The sequence below is a fragment of the Coloeus monedula genome (genome assembly GCF_965178545.1).
Source record: "Coloeus monedula genome assembly, chromosome: 2".
In the NCBI taxonomy this organism is placed as follows: domain Eukaryota; kingdom Metazoa; phylum Chordata; class Aves; order Passeriformes; family Corvidae; genus Coloeus; species Coloeus monedula.
In genome coordinates this window covers 118777371-118801262 of record NC_138782.1, presented here as the reverse complement: position 1 = coordinate 118801262, position 23892 = coordinate 118777371, and the positions used below count along the sequence as shown (strand labels likewise).

Sequence of the window (23892 nt, the reverse complement as noted above, 5' to 3'; positions counted from 1 at the left end):
CTCTAAATCCTTGGATTTTCCCACTCAATCCTTGGATTTTCCTCGAAATCCTTGGATTTTCCTCTAAATCCTTGGATTTTCCTCTAAATCCTTGAATTTTCCCACAAAATCCTTGGATTTTCCTCTAAATCCTTGGATTTTCCCGCTCAATCCTTGGATTTTCCCACTCAATCCTTGGATTTTCCTCTAAATCCTTGGATTTTCCCCCTAATCCTTGGATTTTCCTCCTAATCCTTGGATTTTCCCTCTAAATCCTTGAATTTTCCTCTAAATCCTTGAATTTTCCCACAAAATCCTTGAATTTTCCCGCTCAATCCTTGGATTTTCCCACTCAATCCTTGGATTTTCCCACGAAATCCTTGGATTTTCCTCTAAATCCTTGGATTTTCCTCCTTGGATTTTCCCACTCAATCCTTGGATTTTCCCGCAAAATCCTTGGATTTTCCTCTAAATCCTTGGATTTTCCTGCTCAATCCTTGGATTTTCCCCCTAAATCCTTGGATTTTCCTGCTCAATCCTTGGATTTTCCCATTAAATCCTTGAATTTTCCCACAAAATCCTTGAATTTTCCCACTCAATCCTTGGATTTTCCTCCTAATCCTTGGATTTTCCCACTCAATCCTTGGATTTTCCCACTTCCTTTCCTCCCAGATCCAACTTTTCCTGCCCGATCCCCACGGAGCGACCCTGGGGATTCGGGAAGGATCCCAAGGATCGGGAAATGCTCGGAGCCCGAAATTTAAGGGATTGAAAGCAAAGGAATTCGGGGATCCAAAGGGATTTTCCATGGATTTTGGCAAACGGAGGGAGAAGGGAATGGGGAGATGCCAGAGGGGGGTGGGGGATGGGAAGAAGCACAGGGAAAAGGGGAACATTCCCGAAATTCCGGCGTCCATCCAGCCCCTTCCCGGTTTTCCGGGAGATCGGAGGGGTGGGTGGGAATTGGAGTTATCCCGGATTGGGAGGGAAATGCTGGAAAAATTCCCCTTAAAAATTCCCCTCCAAATTCCTGGAAAATTTAAGAAAAATCCCCAAAAATTCACCCGAAATGTAAAAAAAAAAAAAAAAAATCCGCCAAAATTCCAAGAAATTCCCCCCAAAATTCCCCCCAAATTGCCCAAAATTTCCCTCAGAATTCCCTGAAAATTCAACTAAAAAAATTCTCCCCAAATTCCCACAAAATTCATTAAAAATTCCCTCAAAAGTCCCCCCAAAAAATCCTCCAAAAATTCCCCAAAATTTCCCCCCACATTCCCTGAAAATTCAAAAAAAAAAAATTTTCCCCAAAAATTCCCCCCAAAAACTCATAAAAAATCCCCCCAAAAATTCCCTGAAAATTCCAAAAAAATCCTCAAAAAATTCCCCGAAATTTCCCCCCAAAATTCCCAGAAAATTTAAAAAAAAAATCCTCAAAAACTCATTAAAAATCCCAAAAACTTCCCCCAAAATTGCCCCAAAAATCCCCCCTAAAATTCCCTTACAATTCCCCTAAAACTAAAAAAAAAAAAATCCCAAAAAATTCCCCCGAAAGCTCATAAAAAATCCCAAAAAATTCCCCGAAAATTTCCCCCAAATTGCCCAAAAATTCCCCCAAAATTCCCCCAAAATTCCCTGAAAACACAAAAGAAATTTCAAAAATGTTTGTTAAAAAATGCCAAAAAAATCCCCCCAAATTTCCCCCAAAACTTAAAAAAAATTTCCCCCAAAATCCAAAAAAAATCACCAAAAAAATCCTCCAAATTCCGTGAAAATCAAACAAAATTCCCCCCCAAATTCCCCAAATTTAAAAAAAACCAAAAAACCAAAAATTCCCCCAAAAATTCAAAAAAAATTCAAAAAAAATCCCCTAAAATTAGAAAAAAATCCCCCAAAAGTCACCCTCAAAATTCCCTAAAAATTCCCCCAAAATTGCCCAAAACTCCCCAAAAACTCTCAAAAGAATTCCTACAAAACTCCCCCAAAATTCCCCAAAAATTTCTAAAAAACTCCCCAAAAAATTCCGCAAAAACTCCCCAAAAATTCCCTAAACTTCCCCAGAAATTCCCCCAAATCTCCCTAAAAAATGCCCAAAAAATTTCCAAAGAATTCCCAAAAAATGCCCCAAAAAATTCCAAAATCTCAAAAATTAAAAAAAACCCCCCAAAATTCCCGAAAATTTCCAAAAATTGCCCCAAAAATTCCTAAAAAATTCCTAAAAAAATCCCAAAAACTCCCCCAAAATTTTAAAAAAAAACCAAAAAAATTCCCGAAAATCCCCCCAAAAATTCCCAAAAATTGCCAAAAAAATTCCCAAAAAATTCCCCAAAATTTCCAAAAATTGCCGAAAAAATTCCCAAAAAATCGCCAAAAATTCCTACGTAATTCCCAAAAAATTCCCAAAAAATTCCCCCAAAAAATCCCACAAATTTCCAAAAATTGCCCCAAAAATTCCTAAAAAATCCCCCAAAAATTCCTAAAAATTCCCCAAAAATCCCAAAAAATTCCCAAAAAATTCCCAAAAAATTCCCCAAAAATTCCCAAAAAATTCCCCCCAAACATTCCGTGCTCCCGCCGGGATCTCCGGGACGTGGGAGATTCCCAGCTCCTCCAGGAGAGGATTCCCAAGGAACGAAGGGCTGGGATGGCTCATTCCAAGCGCCCAATCCCGGTTAAATCCCGGTTAAATCCCGGTTCAATCCCGGTTCAATCCCGGTTCAATCCCGGGATCAGCGCTGGGAGGGATTTCAGGATGAGACAGCGGAAAAAATCCCGGGATTTCCCTTCCCTGCCTCGTTCTTCCCATCCCGAGGGACGGGAGATGGGAGATTCCCGAGGATCCAGGAGCTCCCAAGGGAATGGGGGTGGAAACGCCCGGGATTTTGGGGATGGGATGGAGGGAATTCGGGAATGCTTTGGGTGCGATCCACGGAGCTGAAATCCCATCCCGCTCCAATCCCGCGTTCCCAGGTGGATCCAGCCTTTCCTTGGGATCTCTGGGATTCCCTGGGAATTCCAGCGCAGCCGGGAATCCCTTCCCAAGATCCCAGCCCGAGCTGCCCTTTCCCAGGGAAATCCCTCCATTCCCGCCTCTCCCAGCCTGCCATTGGATCCAGCCCCATCCCGACTCCTCTGCGGGAAGGAATTCCGGCCTCCAGGCCCTTCCCTGGCAATCTCGGCACTCCAGGAAGGCTCTCCCTTCCCTTTCCCATGCCCGACTTCCAGAAAAACCCCTGGCCATGGATTCGGAGCCTCCTGGATCCCAGAATCCCGGAATGCTTTGGCTGGGATCCACGCAGCTTCAATCCCATCCCATTCCAAGGCCGGCACCTCCCCCGATGATCCCAGGCTGCTCCAGCCTTTCCCAAAAATCCGACATTCCCGTTGGGATCGGGAGCAAAAGAGCCCCAAACTCCTCGGAATTCCGGGTTCTTTTGGCGCCATTCCCAAAAGGGAACGGGCTGGGATCTTGGGAAGGAACAGGAAAATCCTGGAGCTGGAGGAGGAAATCCCCACGGAAAAGGAAACTCCGCCAGTTCCTGTATCCGGATCCGGGTCCTAAATCCCCACGGAAAAGGAATCTCCCACTTTTCCTGCATCCAGATCCAAGTCCAAAATTCCGGGTCCAAAACTCCCATGGAAAAGGAATCTCCCACTTTTCCTGCATCTGGATCTGGGTCCAAAATCCCATGGAAAAAACATTTTTCCCACAATTCTGGCATCCAGATCCAGGATTTCCTGGAGCAGGAGGAGAATTCCCATGGAAAAGGAATTTTTCCCACTTTTCCTGCATCCAGATCCAGGTCCAAAATTCCAGGTCCAAAATCCCCATGGAAAAGAAATTTCCCACAATTCCGGCATCCAGATCCAGGATTTCCTGGATGAAAATTCCAATGGAAAAAGAATTTCCCTCCTTTTCCAGGGTCCAGATCCGGGTCCAAAATCCCCACGGAAAAGGAATTTCCCAACAATTCCTGCATTGAGATCCAGGATTTCCTGGATGAAAATTCCCATGGAAAAGGAACTTCCCTCCTTTTCCAGGGTCTGGATCCGGGTCCCAAATCCCCATGGAAAAGGAATTTTTCCCACTTTTCCCACATCCAGATCCAGGTCCAAAATTCCGGGTCCAAAATTCCCATGGAAAAGGAATTTCCCAACAATTCCTGCATCCAGATCCAGAATTTCCTGGATGAAAATTCCCATGGAAAAAGAACTTCCCTCCTTTTCCAGGGTCCAGATCCGGGTCCTAAATCCCCATGGAAAAGGAATTTCCCACTTTTCCCACATCCAGATCCGGGTCCAAAATCCCCATGGAAAAGGAATTTCCCACTTTTCCCACATCCAGATCCAGGATTTCCTGGAGCAGGAGGAGAATTCCCATGGAAAAGGAATTTTTCCCACTTTTCCCGCATCCAGATCCAGGTCCAAAATTCCAGGTCCAAAACTCCCATGGAAAAGGAATTTCCCAACAATTCCTGCATTGAGATCCAGAATTTCCTGGATGAAAATTCCCATGGAAAAGGAACTTCCCTCCTTTTCCAGGGTCTGGATCCGGGTCCTAAATCCCCATGGAAAAGGCATTTTCCCACTTTTCCCACATCCAGATCCGGCTCCAAAATTCCAGGTCCAAAATTCCCATGGAAAAGGAATTTCCCACTTTTCCCACATCCAGATCCGGCTCCAAAATTCCAGGTCCAAAATTCCCATGGAAAAGGAGCTTCCCACAATTCCCGCATCCAGATCCGGCTCCAAAATTCCAGGTCCAAAATTCCCATGGAAAAGGAGCTTCCCACAATTCCCACATCCAGATCCGGCTCCAAAATTCCGGGTCCAAAACTCCCATGGAAAAGGAGCTTCCCACAATTCCCGCATCCGGATCTGGGTCCAAAATCCCCAGGGAGAAGGAATTTCCCCCAATTCCCGCATCTGGACCCGGCTCCTCGCCACCCCCGCTCCCACATTCCCAGGAATCCCATCCGAAGCCGCCTTCGGAACGACAGCGGAAATCCGGGATCAAAGCTCCGGGCCCGGAATCTCCCCCAAAAACCTTGGAGAGAGAGAGAGAGAGAGAGGGAGGGAGAGAGAAATCCTTGGGAAAATCCCGGGATTTGTCCCTCTCGCTCTCCGTGGGCGCATTCCGGGCGTGGAGCTGATCCCTCCCGGATTCCGAAGGCTCCGGAATTTGCTCTTCCCGGCTTTGCGGAGCAGGTCCGGCAACATTTTCTGGGGGTGGAGCGAAATTCCCTGCGGGGGGCCGGGAAAGCGCCGGGAAAGCGCCGGGAAAGCGCCGGGAATGAGGGGCCCGGGGCAGGGAGGCTCCGGAGGCTCGGGAATGAAGGAGCCGCTTGGGATGGCGGAGCTGGTGCCAATCCCGGTGGGAATTCCCAGTCCCGGCTCCAATCCCATTCCCGGCTCCAATCCCAATCCTGGCTCCATTCCCAATCCCGGCTCCAATCCCATTCCCGGCTCCAATCCAAATCCCGGCGGGAATTCCCAGTCCCGGCTCCATTCCCATTCCCGGCTCCAATCCCATTCCCGGCTCCAATCCCAATCCCAGCTCCATTCCCATTCCTGGCTCCATTCCCAATTCCAGATCCATTCCCATTCCCAGCTCCATTCCCAATCCCGGCTCCATTCCCAATCCCATTCCCAGCTCCATTCCCAATCCCGGCTCCATTCCCAATCCCATTCCCAGCTCCAATTCCATTCCCCATCCCAATCTCAATCCCAATCTCAGCTCCATTCCCAATCCCAGCTCTATTCCCATTTCCAATCCTGGCTGGAATTCCCATTCCCGGCTCCAATCCCAATCCCGGCAGAAATTCCTAATCCCAGCTCCAATCCCATTCCCATTCCCAGCTCCAATCCCAATCCCAGCTCCATTCCCAATCCTGGCGGGAATTCCCATTCCCAGCTCCATTCCCATTCCCAGCTCCATTCCCATTCCCGGTTCCATTCCCAATCCCATTCCCAGCTCCATTCCCAATCCTGACTGGAATTCCCATTCCCGGGTCCAATCCCAATCCCAATCCCAGCTCCAATCCCAATCCCATTCCCAATCCCAGCGGGAATTCCCAATCCAGGCTCCAATCCCAATCCCAATCCCAGCTCCAATCCCAATCCCATTCCCGGCTCCATTCCCAATTCCAGCTGGAATTCCCATTCCCATTCCCAATCTCAATCCCAGCTCCATTCCCAATCCTGGCAGGAATTCCCATTCCCAGCTCCATTCCCATTCCCATTCCCAGCTCCATTCCCATTCCCATTCCTGGCTCCATTCCCATTCCCAGCTCCATTCCCATTCCCGGCTCCATTCCCAATTCCAGCTCCATTCCCAATTCCAGCCAGGATTGGGAATGGAGCCAGGAATGGGACTGGGAATGGAGCTGGGAATGGGATTGGGATTGGAGCTGGGAATGGGATTAGGATTGGAGCTGGGAATGGGAATTCCAGCCAGGATTGGGAAAGGAGCTGGGATTGGGAATGGGATTGGGATTGGAGCTGGGAATGGGAATTCCAGCCAGGATTGGGAAAGGAGCCCAGTTTGGGAATTCCCACCAGGCTCCAGCTCCATTCCCAATCCCAGTCTCAGCTGCAATTCCCATTCCCGGCTCCATTCCCAATTCCAGCTCCATTCCCAATTCCAGCCAAGATTGGGAATGGAGCCAGGAATGGGACTGGGAATGGAGCTGGGAATGGGATTGGGATTGGAGCTGGGAATGGGAATTCCAGCTGGGAATGGAACTGGGAATGGGATTGGGAATCCTGGCTGGGAATGGGAATTCCAGCCAGGATTGGGAAAGGAGCCCAGTTTGGGAATTCCCACCGGGCTCCAGCTCCATTCCCAATCCCAGTCTCAGCTGGAATTCCCATTCCTGGCTCCATTCCCAGCTCCAATCCTGGCTGCAATTCCCAATCCCAGCCACAATTCCCAATCCTGGCTGGAATTCCCATTCCCAGCTCCATTCCCATTCCCGGCTCCATTCCCATTCCCGGCTCCATTCCCAATCCTGGCAGGAATTCCCATTCCCAGCTCCAATCCCAATCCCATTCCCAATCCCATCTGAAATTCCCATTCCCATTCCCATTCCCAGCTCTATTCCCAATCCCATTCCCAGCTCCATTCCCAATCCCAATCCCGGCTCCATTCCCAATCCCAGTCCCAATCCCAATCCAAATCCCAGCTGGAATTCCCAATCCCAGTTCCACTCCGAATCCTGGCTGGAATTCCCAATTCCAGCCACGATTCCCATTCCCATTCCCACTCCTACTATTCCCAGCTCCAATCCCATTCCCAATCCCAGCTCCAATCCCAATCCCAGCTCCGTTCCCATTTCCAATTCCATTCCCACTCCCAATCCCATTCCCAATCCCATTCCCAAGAAATCCCATCCAGAAGAAGTTTGGGATCAGCTCCTGCCCATTTGGGGATTTATCCCAAACTCTTCCCGCCTTCGAGCCGGCTCCGGGATCCCAACAATTCCAACAATTCCAACAATTCCAGCAATTCCAACAATTCCAACAATTCCAGCAATTCCAACAATTCCAACAATTCCAGCAATTCCAGAAGGGATTCCAAATACTCGGGAAAACCTTGAGTTTATGGGAAAAAGATGGGAATTCCCGGGATTTGGGCTTTGCTAACGGCCCAGATCCATTGGATCCATCGGATCCATCGGATCCGGAGATTTCCTGGCTGGGTTTTGCCCAGAGTGGAAAATCCCTCCCAGGCCAAAAGGGTTCCTGGGGAGAAAGTCTGGGAAAAACCTGGGAAAAATCTGGGAAAAATCCAGGAAAAATCTGGGAAAAATTTGGAAAGAACCAGGGAAAAATCTGGGAAAAATACAGAAAAATCTGGGGAAAAAATGGGGGAAATCTGGGAAAAATCTGGGAAAAGTTGGGGAAAAATCTGGGAAAAATCAGGGGAAAACCTGGGAAAATCATGGGAAAATCTGCGAAAAAATCTGGGAAAAATCTGGGAAGAACCTGGGAAAACCCGGGAAAAACCTGGGAAAAATCTGGGGAAAATCCAGGAAAAATCCAGGAAAAATCCAGGAAAAATCTGGGGAAAATTTGGGGAAAATCTGGGAAAAACCCAGGAAAAACCCGGGGAAAACTGGGAAAAATCCAGGAAAAACCCGAGAAAATCTGGGAAAACGTGGGAAAAATCCAGGAAAAACCCATGTAAAACCTGGCAAAAATCTGGGAAAAATTGGGGAAGAATCAGGGAAAAATCTGGGAAAAATCCGGAAAAAACCTGGGAAGATCCTTGAAAAATCCAGGAAGAATCCTGGAAAAATCTGGGAAAATCTGGGAAAAATCCCAGAAGAAGCCAGGAAAAATCCAGGAAAAACCTGGGGAAAATTTGGGAAAAATCTGGAGAAAACCCAGGAAAAATCTGGGGAAAATCTCGCTTTTTTTGGCAGCATTTGGAAAATCCCAATTTCCCACCGAGAAAATCCCAAATTCCATGAAAATTCCCGATTTCCCCCAGAAATATCCTGAATTCCATAAAAATTCCCAAATTCTCCCAGGAACATCCCAAATTCCATGAAAAAAACGCAATTCTCCGAAAATTTTCCTGGGAATCTCCCGAATTTCCACCAGGAAAATCCCGAATTCCCAAGGAAAATCCCAATTTTCCATGTGGAACAGGAACACCCCAAATTCCATGAAAAATTCCCAATTTTCCGTAGGGAATCTCCCAAATTCCATGAAAAATTCCCAAATTCCACCGGGAAAAATCCCAATTTCCCACAAAGAAAATCCCGAATTTCCACCAGGAAAATCCCAAATTCCCAAGGAAAATCCCAAATTCTCACACGAAACATCCCAAATTCCATAAAAAATTCCCGATTTCCACAGGAACACCCCAAATTCCATGAAAAATTCCCAATTTTCCGTAGGGCATCTCCCAAATTCCATGAAAAATTCCCAAATTCCACCGGGAAAAATCCCAATTTCCCACAAAGAAAATCCTGAATTTCCACCAGGAAAATCCCAAATTCCCAAGGAAAATCCCAATTTCCCACCAGGAAAATCCGGATTTTTCAGCGGGAACATCTCAAATTCCATAAAAAATTCCCGATTTCCACAGGAACATCTCAAATTCCATGAAAAATTCCCAAATTCCACCGGGAAAAATCCCAATTTCCCACAAAGAAAATCCCGAATTTCCACCAGGAAAATCCCAAATTCCCAAGGAAAACCCCAAATTCCCAAGGAAAATCCCAATTTTCCATGTGGAACACCCCAAATTCCATGAAAAATTCCCAATTTTCCGTAGGGAATCTCCCAAATTCCATGAAAAATTCCCAAATTCCACCGGGAAAAATCCCAATTTCCCACAAAGAAAATCCCGAATTTCCACCAGGAAAATCCCAAATTCCCAAGGAAAATCCCCATTTTCCATGTGGAACACCCCAAATTCCATGAAAAATTCCCAATTTTCCGTAGGGAACATCCCAAATTCCATGAAAAATTCCCAAATTCCACCGGGAAAAATCCCAATTTCCCACAAAGAAAATCCCGAATTTCCACCAGGAAAATCCCAAATTCCCAAGGAAAATCCCAATTTCCCACCAGGAAAATCCGGATTTTTCAGCGGGAACATCCCAAATTCCATGAAAAATTCCCAAATTCCCCCCAGCTCACCCCAAATTCCATCCGAATTTCCCCGAATACCACGAACAAAAATCGCCATTCTCCCGAAAATTTTCCCCAAAAAATCCCCAAATTTCCCCCCAAATCCCGGGAACGTTGGCGGCGCTCACCTGCCTTCTCCGGAGGGGAGCGAGGGCTCATGGGAAAGGCGGGAATTCCGGGAATTCCGGGAATGCCGAGGTTGAAGAGGGCGGCTCCTAAAGCTCCGGGAATGCCGAGCTTGGGAATTCCATGGGAATGGAAGGCGGCAGCCGGGCCCGGCTCCTGCCGAGGGAAGGGCGGCGGTTACGGCGGCAAATCCCACAGGAATTGTTCCGGAAGCTTGGGATGGCCCAGAAATCCCGGGATTCCCCCGGGGTTTCCCATAAAAATCCCGGGATTTCCTCTGTTTTCCCCGGAAAATCCTGGGATTGGATCCATTTTTCCCTGAAATTCCATGGATTTCCTCCCTTTTCCCACAAAAATCCCTGAATTTGCACCTTTTTTTCCCCAAAATTCCACAGATTTTCTCTCTTTTCCCCAATAAATCCCTGGATTTCCTCCATTTTCCCCCAAAAATCCACGGATTTCCTCCATTTTTCCCATAATAATCCCAGGATTTGCTCCATTTCTCCCGGAAATTCCACAGATTCTTCCGTTTTTCCCACAAAATCCTGGGATTTCCTCCGTTTTCCCCCAAAAATCCCGGGATTGGATCCCTTTTTCCCTGAAATTCCACAGATTTCTTCCAGTTTTCCCCGGAAATCCCTGGATTTGCATTGTTTTTCCCTGAAATTCCACAGATTTCTACCATTTTCCCACAAAAATCCACGGATTTCCTCCATTTTCCCCCAAAATCCCTGAATTTGCACCTTTTTTTCACCAAAATTCCACAAATTTTCTCTCTTTTCCCCAATAAATCCCTGGATTTCCTCCATTTTTCCCCAAAAATCCACGGATTTCCTCAATTTTCCCATAAAAATCCAGGGATTGGATCCCTTTTTCCCTGAAACTCCACAGATTTCTTCCATTTTTCCCCGGAAATCCCTGGATTTGCGCCGTTTTTCCCCAAAATTCCACAAATTTCCTCCTTTTTCCCAGAAAAATCCATGGATTCGCTCCGGTTTACCCTAAAAATCCACGGATTTCCTCCGTTTTTCCCACAAAAATCCCTGAATTTGCACCTTTTTTTCCCCAAAATTCCACAGATTTTCTCTCTTTTCCCCCGAAAATCCCTGGATTTCCTCCATTTTCCCCCCAAAATCCACGGATTTCCTCCATTTTTCCCATAATAATCCCAGGATTTGCTCCATTTTTCCCTGAAATTCCACAGATTCTTCCGTTTTTCCCACAAAATCCCGGGATTTCCTCTGTTTTCCCCCAAAAATCCTGGGATTGGATCCCTTTTTCCCTGAAACTCCACAGATTTCGTCCATTTTTCCCCCAAAAATCCCTGAATTTGCACCTTTTTTCCCCAAAATTCCACAAATTTTCTCTCTTTTCCCCTGGAAATCCATGAATTTCCTCCATTTTTCCCCAAAAATCCAGGGATTTGATCCAGTTTTCCCTAAAAATCCCGGGATTTGATCCATTTCTCCCTGAAATCCACGGATTTCTTCCATTTTTCCCCAAAAATCTCTACATTTGCGCCGTTTTTCCCAAAAATCCCTGGATTTCCTCCATTTTTCCCCAAAAATCCCGGGATTGGATCCATTTTCCCCTTAAATTCCACAGATTCTTCCGTTTTTCCCACAAAATCCCGGGATTTCCTCCCTTTTCCCACAAAAATCCTGGGATTTGTGCCATTTTTCCCTGAAATTCCACGGATTTCCTCAATTTTCCCTCAAAAATCCATGGATTTGATCCAGTTTTCCCTAAAAATCCCGGGATTTGATCCATTTCTCCCTGAAATCCCGGGATTTCTTCCATTTTTCCCACAAAAATCCCTGAATTTGCACCTTTTTTTCCCCAAAATTCCACAAATTCTCTCTCTTTTCCCCCGAAAATCCATGGATTTCCTCCATTTTCCCACAAAATCCACGGATTTCCTCAATTTTCCCCAAAAAACCCTGGATTGGATCCATTTTTCCCTGAAATTCCACAGATTCTTCCATTTTTCCCACAAAATCCATGAATTTCCTCAGTTTTCCCCGAAAAATCCTGGGATTTGATCCATTTTTCCCCGAAAATCCTGGGATTTGCACCGTTTTTCCCTGAAATTCCACAGATTTCTACCATTTTTCCACAAAAATCTCTGGATTTGCGCCGTTTTTCCCAAAAATCCCGGGATTTCCTCCCTTTTCCCCAAAAAATCCCGGATTTGTTCAATTTCTCCCTGAAATTCCCCAGATTTCCTCCATTTTCCCACAAAAATCCATGGATTTGATCCGGTTTTCCCCAAAAATCCCGGGATTTGCACCATTTTTCCCCAAAAATCCAGGGATTTGCTCCATTTTTCTATGAAAATCCCTGGATTTCCTCCTTTTTTCCCACAAAATCCTGGGATTTCCTCCCTTTTCCCACAAAAATCCACGGATTTCCTCCATTTCTCCCTGAAATTCCAGATTTCTTCCCTTTTCCCCCCAAAATCCCGGGATTTGCGCCGTTTCTCTCTGGATTTCTTCCATTTTTCCCTGAAATTCCACAGATTTTCTCCATTTTCGCCCCAAAATTCACGGATTTCCTCCCTTTTCCCCTGAAAATCCCTGAATTTGCACCTTTTTTTCCCCAAAATTCCACAGATTTTCTCTCTTTTCCCCTGAAAATCCCTGGATTTCCTCCCTTTTCCCCAAAAATCCCTGGATTCGCACCATTTTCCCCCCAAAATCCACGAATTTTCTCCCTTTTTCCCCAAAAATCCCTGCATTTCCTCCATTTTCCCTGAAATTCCACAGATTTCCTCCTTTTTCCCCCAAAAGTCCCTGGATTTGCACCTTTTTCCCCTGAAAATCCACCAATTTCTCTCTTTTTCTCCAAAAATCCTCACATTTTTCTCATTTTTCCCAAAATATCCATGAATTTCCTCCTTTTTCCCCAAAAATCCACGGATTTCCTCCATTTCTCCCTGAAATTCCACGGATTTTTGCCATTTTTCCCTCAAAAATCCCTGGATTTCCTCCGTTTTCCCCCAAAATCCCGGAATTTCCTCCATTTTCCCTGAAATTCCACAGATTTTCTCCATTCTTCCCACAAAAAACCCTGGATTGGCTCCGGTTTTCCCCAAAAATCCACGGATTTCATCCATTTTTCCCCCAAAAATCCCTGAATTTGCACCTTTTTTTCCCCAAAATTCCACCAATTTCCTCCCTTTTTCCCCGAAAATCCCGGAATTCCCTTTGTTTTCCCCAAAAATCCACGAATTTTTCTCCCTTTTTCCCTAAAATCCCACAGATTTGCTCCATTTTCCCCCAAAACTCCTGGGATTTCCTGAATTTTCCCATAAAAATCCCGGGATTCACTCCCAAAAGATCCACGGAGGTCCTGAAAGATCCATAAAGAGCCCAAAAAATCCCCAAAGATCCCCAAAAAATCCCCAAAGATCCCAGAAAATTCCACGAAGAACCCAAAAGATCCAGAATTATCCCCAAAAATCCCCAGAGGTCCTGAAAGATCCATAAAGAGCCCAAGAAATCCGGTAAAATCCAAAAAAATCCCCCAAAATCCCCCCAAAAATCCACAGAGATCTCAAAAGATCCCCTGAGGTCCTGAAAGATCCATAAAGAACCCCAAATGTCCACCAAGATCCCAAAAATTCCATAAAAATCCTGGAAAACGCCACAAAGATCCCAAAATATCCACTAAAGGTCCTGGAAGATGCATAAAGAACCCCAAACGTCCTGAAAGATCCCAAAAAACCCACAAAGATCCCAAAAATCTCCCCAAAATCCCCCCAAAAGCCACAAAGATCCTGAAATATCCACTAAAGGTCCTCAAAGATCCATAAAGAGCCCAAAATGTCCACAAAGATCCCAAAAATCCCATTAAAATCCCGAAAAATCCCACAAAGATCCCAAAAGATCCGCTAAAGGTCCTGAAAGATCCATAAAGAGCCCCAAATGTCCACAAAGATCCCAAAAATTCCATTAAAATCCTGAAAAATTCATAAAGATCCCAAAATCTCCGCTAAAGGTCCTGGAAGATGCATAAAGATCCCAAAATGTCCACAAAGACCCCAAAAATTCCATTAAAATCCCGAAAAACCCACAAAGATCCCAAAATATCCACTAAAGGTCCTGGAAGATGCATAAAGATCCCAAAAGGTCCACAAAGATCCCCAAAAATCCCATTAAAATCCTAAAAAAGCCACAAAGATCCCAAAATCTCCACTAAAGGTCCTGAAAGATCCATAAAGAACCCAAAATGTCCACCAAGATCCCAAAAATTCCATAAAAATCCCATTAAAACCCCACAAAGATCCCAAAATATCCACTAAAGGTCCTGGAAGATGCATAAAGATCCCCAAATATCCACAAAGATCCCAAAAAACCCACAAAGATCCCAAAAATCTCCCAAAAATCCCCCCAAAATCCACAAAGATCCTGAAATATCCTCTAAGGTCCTCAAAGATCCATAAAGAGCCCCAAACGTCCACAAAAATCCCAAAAATCCCATTAAATTCCCAAAAAATCACAAAGATCCCAAAATATCCACTAAAGGTCCTGGAAGATCCATAAAGAGCCCCAAATGTCCACAAAGATCCCAAAAATCCCATTAAAATCCCTAAAAACCCACAAAGATCCCAAAATATCCACTAAAGGTCCTGAAAGATCCATAAAGAGCCCCAAATGTCCACGAAAATCCCAAAAATTCCATTAAAATCCCAAAAAATCCACAAAGATCCCAAAATATCCACTAAAGGTCCTGGAAGATCCATAAAGAACCCAAAAAATCCCACAAAGATCCCAAAATCTCCGCTAAAGGTCCTGGAAGATCCATAAAGAGCCCCAAATGGCCACAAAAATCCCAAAAATTCCATTAAAATCCTAAAAAAGCCACAAAGATCCCAAAATATCCACTAAAGGTCCTGGAAGATCCATAAAGAGCCCAAAAAATCCCACAAAGATCCCAAAAGATCCGTTAAGGTCCTGAAAGATCCATAAAGAGCCCCAAATGTCCACAAAAATCCCAAAAATCTCCCAAAAATCCCGAAAAAGCCACAAAGATCCCAAAATATCCACTAAAGGTCCTGGAAGATGCATAAAGATCCCAAATGTCCACAAAGATCCCAGAAATTCCATTAAATTCCCAAAAAATCACAAAGATCCCAAAATCTCCACTAAAGGTCCTGAAAGATCCATAAAGAGCCCCAAATGGCCACAAAAATCCCAAAAATTCCATTAAAATCCTAAAAAAGCCACAAAGATCCCAAAATATCCACTAAAGGTCCTGGAAGATCCATAAAGAACCCAAAATGTCCACCAAGATCCCAAAAATTCCACTAAAATCCCGAAAAAGCCACAAAGATCCCAAAATAGCCACTAAAGGTCCTGGAAGATCCATAAAGAGCCCAAAAAATCCCACAAAGATCCCAAAAGATCCGTTAAGGTCCTGAAAGATCCATAAAGAGCCCAAAGGTCCACAAAGATCCCAAAAATCTCCCCAAAATCCCCCCAAAATCCACAAAGATCCCAAAATATCCTCTAAGGTCCTCAAAGATCCATAAAGAGCCCAAAATGTCCACAAAGATCCCAAAAATCCCATTAAAATCCCGAAAAATCCACAAAGATCCCAAAAAATCCACTAAAGGTCCTGGAAGATGCATAAAGATCCCAAAAGTCCACAAAGATCCCCAAAAATCCCATTAAAATCCTAAAAAAGCCACAAAGATCCCAAAATAACCACTAAAGGTCCTGGAAGATCCATAAAGATCCCAAAAGTCCACAAAAATCCCAAAAATCCCATTAAAATCCCGAAAAAGCCACAAAGATCCCAAAAAATGGGTCAGGAAAAAACTTTGGGAAAGGCCTGGGAAAATCTCCGGGAGATTCCCGATTAATGCCCCATTAGTTCCTAATTAATTCCTAATGAAGTCCTAATTAATTCCCAATGAGGTCAGGATTAATTCCAGATTCATTCCCGATGAATTCCCAATTAATTCCCAATCAATTCCGGATTAATTCTCAATTAATTCCAGATTAATTCCTGATTAATTCCTAATTAATTTCTAATTAATGCCTGATAAATTCCGGATTAATTCTGGATTAATTCCCAATTAATTCCCAATTATTTCAGGATTAATTCCAGATTAATTCCAGATTAATTCCCAATTATTTTAGGATTAATTCCAGATTAATTCCTAATTAATTCCAAATTAATTCCTAATTAATTCCTGATTAATTCGGGATTAATTCCCAATTAATTCCCAATTAATTCCCAATTATTTTAGGATTAATTCCCGATTAATTCCCAATTAATTCCTAATTAATTCCTGATTAATTCGGGATTAATTCCCAATTAATTCCCAATTAATTCCCAATTATTTTAGGATTAATTCCAGATTAATTCCCGATTAATTCCCAATTAATTCCAGATTAATTCCGGATTAATTCCCAATTAATTCCCACTTATTTCAGGATTAATTCCAGATTAATTCCTGATTAATTCCACATTAATTCAACATTAATTCCATATTATTTCAGGATTAATTTCCAATTAATTCCCAATTAATTCCACATTAGCTCCCAATTAGTTCTCCATTAACTCCCGATTAATTCCCAATTATTTCAGGATTAATTCCAGATTAATTCCCAATTAGTTCTGCACTAATTCCCAATTAATTCCCAATTAATTCCCGATTATTTCTGGATTAATTCTGCATTCATTCCCAATTAATTCCTGATTAATTCCCAATTAATTCCAGACCTGATTCTCGGGTTAATTCCAGAACAATTCCAGAGCCAATTCCAGGTTAATTCCAGAATAATTCCCAATTAATTCCCAATTAATTCCCAATTAATTCCAGACCCAATTCCCAGATTAATTCCAGATTAATTCCGGAGCCAATTCCTGGGGTAATTCCCAATTAATCCCAGATTAATTCCCGATTAATTCGGGATTAATTCCAGATCTGACTCCAAGATTAATTCCAGAATAATTCCAGAATATTTCCGGTCTAATTCCCACTAAATTCCCGATTAATTCCGGTTTAATCCCGGATTAATTCCAGAATAATCCCCGGATTAATTCTGGGTTCATTCCAGATTCGTTCGGAAATAATTCCCGGATCAATCCCAGATTAATCCCGGATTAATTCCAGAGCCAATTCCCAAATTAATTCCAGAATAATTCCCGATTGATCCCGGGTTAATCCCAGATTAATTCCGGATTAATTCCAGATGGATTCGGAATTAATTCCGGATTAATTCCAGATTAATCTCTGATCACTTCCCAAATAAATCCCAATTAATTCCAGAGCCGATTCCCGAATTAATCCCGGATTAATCCCAGATCAATTCTGGAATAATTGCCGGATTAATTCCAGATTAAATCCGGAGCCAATTCCCGGAATAATTCCCAGATTAATTCGGGGTTAATTCCAGATTAATTCTGGAGTCGATTCTTGGATTAATTCCGGATTAATTCCGGATTAATTCCAGAGCTGATATCCAAATTTATTCCAGTATAATTCCCAGATTAATCCCGGATTCACCCCGGATTAATTCCAGATTAATTCCAGATCACTTCCAGAATAAATCCGGGGTGAATCCGGGATTAATCTGGGAATTATACTGGAATAAATTTGGATGTAATCTGGAATTAATCCGGCAATTATTCCAGAATTGATCTGGGATTAATTCAGGAATCGGCTCTGGAATTAATTGGGATTTATTCAGGAAGTGATCTGGAATTAATCTGGAATTAATCCGGAATTAATCTGAGATTAATTCCAGATTAATTCCAGATTAATTCCAGATCACTTCCTGAATAAATCCGGGTTAATTCCAGACCTGATTCCCACCTTAATTCCCACCTTAATTCCCAAATAATTACAGACTAATTCCCGATTCATTCCAGAGCCAATTCCCAGATTAATCCCGGATTAAATCCAGATTAACTCCAGATCACTTCCCGAATAAATCCCAATTAATTCCAGAGCCAAATCCCCAATTAATTCCAGAATAATTCCCGCATTGATCCCAGATTTATTCTGGATTAATTCCAGAGCCGATTCCCAGAAGAATTCCCGGTTTAGCTCCCGGTTAATTCCAGAGCTGATTCCCGCATTAATTCCCAGCTTAATTCCCGAATAATCCCGGACTAATTCCTGGATAATTCCAGAGCTGATTCCCAGATTAATCCCGGACTAATTCCTGATTAATTCCCAGGTTAATTCCCGAATAATCCCGGATTAATTCCTGATTCATTCCAGAGCCGATTCCCAGATTAATCCCGGATTAATTCCTCATTGATTCCAGAACTAATTCCCAGATTAATCCCGGATTAATTCCTGATTAATTCCAGAGCCGATTCCCGGATTAGTCCCGGATTAATTCCTGATTAATTCCAGAGCTGATTCCCGGATTAACCCCGGATTAATTCCGGAGCAATTCCAGAGCCAACTCCCAGATTAATCCCGGATTAATTCCTGATTCATTCCAGAGCCAATTCCCAGATTAATCCCGAATTAATTCCTGATTAATTCCAGAGCCGATTCCCGGATTAGTCCCGGATTAATTCCTGATTAATTCCAGAGCCAATTCCCAGATTAATCCCGAATTAATTCCTGATTAATTCCAGAGCCGATTCCCAGATTAACCCCGGATTAATTCCTGATTAATTCCAGAGCTGATTCCCGGATTAACCCCGGATTAATTCCTCATTGATTCCAGAGCCAATTCCCAGATTAATCCTGGATTAATTCCTGATTGATTCCAGAGCCAATTCCCAGATTAATCCCGGATTAATTCCTCATTGATTCCAGAGCCGATTCCCAGATTAAACCCGGATTAATCCCGGATTAATTCCAGAACCAATTCCCAGATTAATCCCGGATTAATTCCTGATTAATTCCAGAGCCAATTCCCAGATTAATCCCGGATTCATTCCTGATTAATTCCAGAGCCGATTCCCAGATAAATCCCGGATTAATTCCTGATTAATTCCAGAGCCAATTCCCAGATTAATCCCGGATTAATTCCTGATTAATTCCAGAACCAGCTCCCAGATTAATCCCGGATTCATTCCGGATTCATTCCAGAGCCAGCTCCCTGATTAATCCCGGATTAATCCCGGATCAATTCCAGAACCGATTCCCAGCTTAATCCCGGACTAATTCCCGATTAATTCCAGAACCAATTCCCAGATTAATCCCGGAATAATCCCCGGAATCGGCTTGGACAGAAAATTCAGGATCCTCGGAGCAAAAGCTGGGATTTGTGGGATTCTCTGGAATTCCTGGGATCCTTTCCTGGAAAATCAGCTCCAGGAAATCCGGGGAAAACGCCGGAAATTCCAGGAAAAGCTTCAGGAAATTTGGGAAAAACTCCAGGAAATCTGGGGAAAGTTGCCAGAAATTCCGGGAAAGCTCCAGGAAATTCTGGAAAAACTCCAGGAAATTCCAGGAAAGCTCCGGGAAATTTGGGAAAAGCTCCAGGAAATCCCAGGAAAAGCTCCAAGATATCCTGGAAAAGCTGCAGGAATTCCAGGAAAAGCTTCAGGAAATTTGGGAAAAGCTCCAGGAAATCTTGGAAAAATTCCCGGAAATTCCAGGAAAGCTCCAGGAAACTCCAGGAAAGCTCCAGGAAAAGCTCCAGGAATTCCGGGAAAAGTCCAGGAAGTCCAGGAAAAGCTCCAAGAAATTTGGGGAAAGCTCCAGGAAATCTGGGAAAAACTCCAGGAAATCCCAGGAAAATTCCAGGAAATTCAGGAAAGCTCCAGGAAATTCGGGAAAAGCTCCAAGAAAACCAGGAAAAACTCCAGGAAAGCTCCAGGAAATCCAGGAAAGCTCCAAGAAAACCAGGAAAAGCTCCAAGAAATTTGGGAACGCTCCAGGAAATCCCAGAAAAACTCCAGGAATTCCAGGAAAAGTCCAGGAAAATGTCCAAGAAATTCAGGAATGCTCAAGGAAATCTGGGAAAAACTCCAGGAAATCCCAGGGAAGTTCCAGGAAATTCTGGGGAAAATTCCTGGAAAAACCCCCAGGAATGGGGAATTCAGGGAATTTCGGGAACGGGGAATTTCAGGAATTTTGGGAATTTTGGGGATTTGGGGGATTTGGGGGATTTCAGGAATTTGGGGAATTTCAGGAATGGGGAATTTTGGGAATTTTGGGAACAGGGAATTTCAGGAATTTTGGGAATTTCAGAAATGGGAAATTTTGGGAATTTTGGGAATGGGGAATTTCAGGAATTTCAGGAATTTTCGGAATGGGGAATTTTGGGATTTTGGGGAATTTCAGGAATGGGGAATTCTGGGAATTTGGGGAATTTCAGGAATTTGGGGAATTTCAGGAATGGGGAATTTTGGGAATTTTGGGAACAGGGAATTGGGGGAATTTTGGGAACAGGGAATTTCAGGAATTTGGGGAATTTGGGGAATTTGGAGAATTTCAGGAATGGGGAGTTTGGGGAATTTCGGGAATCGGGAATTTGGGGAATTTTGGGAACGGGGAATTTCAGGAATTGTGGGACTTTTGGGAACAGGGAATTTGGGGAATTTGGGAAATTTCGGGAATTTGGGGAATTTCAGGAAGGAATCAGGGCTGGAAGTGGGGAGGAATTGCAGGAACTCCGTTCCTGGGAATTCCGGGAATTCCCGGGAAAACCGGGAACAGCGGAGCCCAGCGGAATTCTGGGAGCAGGGCGCTGATTTTCCCAGAAAATCTCAGGATTTCCTTTGTTTTCCCTCAAAATCCCAAAGATTTCCTCTGGTTTTCCCTGAAATTCCATGAATTTGCTCCGTTTTTCCCTCAAAATCCCGGGATTTGCTGTGCTTTTCCCCAAAAATCCACGGATTTCTCCCGTTTTTCCCTGAAATTCCACGGATTTCCCCAGTTTTCCCACAAAAATCCTTGGATTTCCTCCATTTTTCCCCCAAAATCCACAGATTTCCTCCAATTTCCCCTCAAAATCCTTGGATTTCCTCCGCTTTTCCTGGAAAATCCCTCGATTTCCCCCATTTTCCCCTCAAAATCCATGGATTTCCTCCGCTTTTCCTGGAAAATCCCTGGATCTGCCCCATTTTTCCCTCAAAATCCTGGGATTTGCTCCATTTATTCCCAAGAATCCATGAATTTCCTCCATTTTTCCCTGAAATTCCATGGATTTCCATCCATTTTTCCACAAAAAACCCTGGATTTTGTCCATTTTTCCCGGAAAATCCCTGCATTTCCTGGGTTTCCCTGAAAATCCACCGATTTTCGCCGCTTTTCCACAAAAATCCACGGATTTGCTCCCTTTTCCCCTCAAAATCCCTGGATTTCCCCCACTTTTCCGCGAAAATCCACGGATTTCTCCCATTTTTCCCTGAAAATCCCTGGATTTGCTCCTTTTTTTCCCAAGAATCTGTGAATTTCCTCCCGTTTTCCCTGAAATTCCACGGATTTCCTCCGCTTTTCCTGGAAAATCCCTGGATTTGTTCCATTTGTCCCTCAAAATCCCGGGATTTCCTCAGTTTCTCCTTGAAATTTGTGAATTTCCCCCATTTTTCCCTGAAATTCCACAGATTTCCTGAGTTTTCCCCTCAAAATCCCGGGATTTCCTCCACTTTTCCCAGAAAATCCCTGGATTTCCCCCATTTTCCCCAGAAATTCCACGGATTTGCTCTGTTTTCCATTCAATTCCCTGGATTTCCTCGGCTTTTCCCTGAAATTCCATTAATTTCCCCCGTTTTCCCCTCAAAATCCATGGATTTCCTCCATTTTTCCGCAAAAATCCACAGATTTCCCCCATTTTTCCCTCAAAATCCCGGGATTTGCTCCATTTATTCCCAAGAATCCGTGAATTCACTCCATTTTTCCCCAAAATTTCACGGATTTCCCCCGTTTTCCCCTCAAAATCCCTGATTGCCCCCATTTTTCCCTCAAAATCCATGGATTTCCCCCATTTTTCCCTCAAAATCCTTGGATTTCCTCCGCTTTTCCACAAAAATCCACGGATTTGCTCCGTTTTTCCCTCAAAATCCCTGGATTTCCTCCACTTTTCCCCTGAAAATCCATGGATTTCATCCATTTTCTCCTCAAAATCCACGGATTTCCTCCACTTTTCCGGGAAAATCCCTGGATTTGCTCCATTCTTCCCTGAAAATCCACGGATTTCCCGAGTTTTCCCCTCAAAATCCCGGGATTTCCTCCGCTTCTCCCAGAAAATCCATGGATTTCCCCCATTTTCCCCAAAAAATCCCTGGATTTCCCCCATTTTCCCCGAAAATCCACGGATTTCCCCCATTTTCCCCAGAAATTCCATGGATTTCCTCCGCTTTTCCCTGAAAATCCCTCAATTCCCCCCATTTTTCCCCGAAAATCCACGGATTTCCCCCATTTTTCCCCGAAAATCCACGGATTTCCCCCATTTTTCCCCGCAAAAGCCACAACCCCAATTCCCACTTTTCCTCCGCTCAGCTCTGCGTCACTCTCGGAATTCCTCGGGAATTTTTTTTGGGGGGGAAAACCTGGAATTTTGGGGTTGCTTTGAACCCCTCACGAGCGGCGACAATTCCGAGCTCTCCTTTTATTTTCCCCCACCCCTCCCTCCCCGATTTCCCAACAGCATTCCGGGCAATCCAATAAAATAATCAATCCACCAACTGATTAACCAATCAATTAATCAATTAATTAATGAAGAATTCATTAATTAATCATTAATTAATCCCAAACCCCCCCCCCCCCCAAGCAGAAAATCGACGCCCCCCCCCCCCCTTCCCCTCACGGCGCACCTGGAATTCAACCCAGAAAAAAACCCCAGGAAAGAACCGACTTTTCCAGCACGGATCCCATTCCCTGCCCCTGACAACTTCCCGATTTTCCCCAATTTCCTTCAAATGCCTGCGATTATTCCCCCCAAAAAAAAAATCCTGTGGCAAAGGGAGAAATGTTGGGAATGTAGGGCACGGAGCTGGAAGAGCCCCCCTGAGGGAGCTGCTGCACCTGGCCCGGGAATGCCGCTCCTGAGGGATCCAGAGGGATCCAGAGGGATCCAGAGGCACCTGGAAGTGTTGGATCCTCCTCGCCTGGCACCTCCCGCTGCTCCCAGGGTGGCATTTGGGGACATCCCCGAGCCGGGAATGTCAGCGGCACACAAAGAGCTGCCACCTCCAACCCCACCCGAGGGAACATCCCCCCACCCCCCCATTCCCGGGGGCGGCGGTGCCATCTTCGAAACGGGGGGGGGGGAAAAAAAATAAATAAATAAAAAAATCCCTGGGAATGAGGTTGGGAACGAGCCTAAGGATAGGAATGGGGGAAGGGGGAGGGGGAAGGTGAGCGAGGCCAAAGCGCCTTGTGACTTTTTTTTTTTTTTTTTTTTTTTTTTTTCCTGCCATCAACTTTCCATCGGCGCCGATGCGAGCGCCCGGGGGTGGCCGAGGGAGGCAGCGCCGGGGAGGCGCAGGGTCCCTGAGGGGGGGAGCGAAGGCGGAGGGCGGCCGGGGGGAGGGAGCAGCGGCTGAGGAGGGGGGGGAGGAGGAGGAGGCGGCGGCGGCCGCCATGGCAGCCCCGGCCCGGGGAGCCGGGCCCGCTTCCCTCGTTCGCCGCCCGTGACAGCTGCCGGAGGAAGCGGGCGGCTGAGGGGAAGCCGCCGGGGCCCGCTCGCCCACCCGCGGGGCCCCGCACTCACCTGCCGCTGACAGGCCGAGGCCGCCGAGCTCCGCGGGCAACGCGACAGCGACTCCCGCGGCCGGGCCGGGCGGCGGCCCCGGGGGGCTGCGGGGCTCAGGGCAGCCCCCGGGTGAGGGCAGCGCGGTGTCGGTGGCGCCGGCGGAGGCTGCTGGGGGCCCCGGTGCCGCTGCGGGGCTCCCGGGGCGGCCGGGGCCCCTTGCCTGGGCGGCGCGGCGCGGCTGCGGGGCTCCGGCTCGCTCGCCGCGATCCTCCCTCCCGGCGGGACGGGGCGGAGCTGGGCATGGAGGACGAGGGGGGCGGTGGCGGCGGAGCTCCGGCGCGGGCCCTCCTCCTCCTGCTCTTCTTCCTCCTCCTCCTCCTCCTCCTCCGCTTGCCTCGGCCTCAGCCGCTGCTCGCCGCCATCTTCTGCCGAGCCGCGGGGCCCGGGGAGGCCGCGCTGCTGCGCCCGGGATGGGGACGGGGACGGGGGAAGGGGAAGGGGAAGGCGGCGGCGCCATGTTGGC

General features: G+C 45.5%; 1 protein-coding gene across 4 annotated transcripts in view; it reads right to left on the bottom strand.

Annotated features, from left to right (window-relative positions):
* The window catches only part of NCOA1 (nuclear receptor coactivator 1), a 124912-nt gene extending 101276 nt beyond the window's left edge, over window positions 1-23636 (bottom strand). For 3 of the 4 annotated variants that reach the window (XM_082277210.1, XM_082277212.1, XM_082277213.1), the window contains exons 1-2: window positions 23388-23636; window positions 9750-9903 (exon numbers count right to left, since the gene is read on the bottom strand). The gene's annotated coding sequence lies outside the window, so the exon portion shown is untranslated. The remainder of the gene's footprint in view (window positions 1-9749; window positions 9904-23387) is intronic. The other variant, XM_082277211.1, reaches the window with a different exon arrangement.
* Between the last annotated feature and the right edge of the window lie 256 nt (window positions 23637-23892).